Genomic DNA, 2,500 nt, shown 5'->3' on the forward strand with positions numbered 1-2,500 from the left:
AAAAAAATCGGGAAGCCCATATCGTAAAGGGCTGCGGGGGCCGAATGGTTAGAGCGTCGGACTCAAGACTGTCCGAGGGAACTGATTTAAAGGTTTTCGAGTCACGACCGCCGCGTTTTTCCCCTTGGGAAGGAATTTCCCTGTTGCCTACCTAGCCACGGGGTGGCCAAGCCACCCCAAGTAATGCCTGGTCCAACCCGGATAAATAAAAGGAATGATCCCTAAAAGGTCCCACCGGCCACTCCCCGTAAAAAGGAACTGGGGACCCTACCCTACTCCCCCAAAGCATCACAACAGAAAACTACAATTAAGTATTATCGTGACCACGGCGGCTCGACATGAACCTACCTTAAAAAAAAAAAAAAAAAAAAAAAAATTATTTATTAAATAAATAATATATAAATAAATTATATATATATCATATATATAATGAAATTATATATATATAAGCATATATATATATATATATATTATTTTATAAAATTTATAAGCATATTATATAATTAAAATTTAATTTATTTAAGATATATATTATATATATATATATAATTTAATATTAAAAAATATAAAAGCATATAATTTTATATAATATTATATTTTAATATATTATATATAATTATATAAAAATTGCGAGTAAAACAACGAAGGGAAGTACAAAAAACACACGAATAGCCAAAGGGGCCTTTTTCGCTTTAATTGCTTCTCAGGGCATATGCCCGAAAAAGCAATTAAAGCGAAAAGGCTCACAATTCGTGTGTTTTCTTGTATTTCCCCCTTCGTTGTTCTACCCAATCTTTCGCCCAAAATTTCCACATATATATATTATAAATATATATATATATATAAATATAAATATATATATATATATATATATATATATATTTTTATATGATATATATTCATATATATGTAACTATAATATGTGATATATATATATATATATTTTAATTAAAAAATTATAATATAAAATATAAATATAAAAAATAAAAAATAAAAAAATAGATAGTTTATAGGGAAATATAAAAAAAATTATAAATAAAATAAATAAAATAATATAATTGTAAATATATGTATTTATATATATGATATTAATAAATATATATATAAAATAAAATATTTAAATATTATATATATATATATATATATATATATACGCTTATTATATATATAGGGGTTTATATATATATATATATATATTATTTTTATATATATATATTATAAAAATTTTAATTATGTTTATATTATAGTGATATATATGTATATATTATGTTATATAAATATATATATATAAAATTATATAAATATAAATTAAATAAAAAAAAAAAGCATAATAATATATATTTAATGTATTAATATATAAATATATAATAATATAAATATATATAATAAATTTTAATATAATATATATATATTATAAATATATATAAAATAAGCAAAATATATATAATTAATATATACATAAAATTATTAAAATATATATAAAAAATATAAAAATATTTTAATATTTTTTAATTTTAAAAATAAAATTTATAATAAAAAATATAAAATATAGAAAAAAGGTAAAAATACAAATATATGAAATAATATTAGTTTTATATATAATAAAATTAATATATATGTATATATATGCATATAAGTATTTTTAATAAAATAATATATATTAATAAAATTATTATATGGGGTATATTTTATATTTAATTTTAATAAAATTTTAATATATATATATATATTTTAATAATGATATATATTTACATATATATAAGTATATATTTTTAAATAAAATTAAAATATATAGGTATATAATACATATAAGGTTATATATGAAATATATATATTTAATTTTATTATATAAAAAACCAAATATTTTATAATTATTTTAAAATTTATATATACAAAATAATATAATAAATATAATAGGTTTAATATTAAATATAGTATTATCCCTATATATATTTTATAATTATAAAATATCTATATATATATAAATATGTAAAATTTTCCCATAAAAAGTATATATAATATAATTTTAAAATAAAATATATATAATAATTTAAAATTTTATTAATAATAATATACAACACACAACAAAACACCCACAAAACAACACACACCCCACACACCCACACACCAAACACACACACCACACACACACACACACACCCACATAATGTAATGTGACCCACACACAAGGCACAGGGAGTTTATATATTATAATTATATATAAAATATAATTATAATATAAAATATTTTTTAAAAATTATATATACATATAAGTTAAATATTTTATATATATAATATATAGGGAATATGCAATTAAAAACTATATATATATAAAATATATTTTTATTAATATAATATATAAAATATTTTATATATATTATATGCAATATATCTGTTGATATGGGTATATATGGGATGTAATGTGTATCTATAAAATAAAAAATATTTTATATATATATTATATATAATTATTTTATAAATATTATAATAAAATTATATA

Source organism: Penaeus monodon, chromosome 5, assembly GCF_015228065.2.
Source record: "Penaeus monodon isolate SGIC_2016 chromosome 5, NSTDA_Pmon_1, whole genome shotgun sequence".
Lineage (NCBI taxonomy): Eukaryota > Metazoa > Arthropoda > Malacostraca > Decapoda > Penaeidae > Penaeus > Penaeus monodon.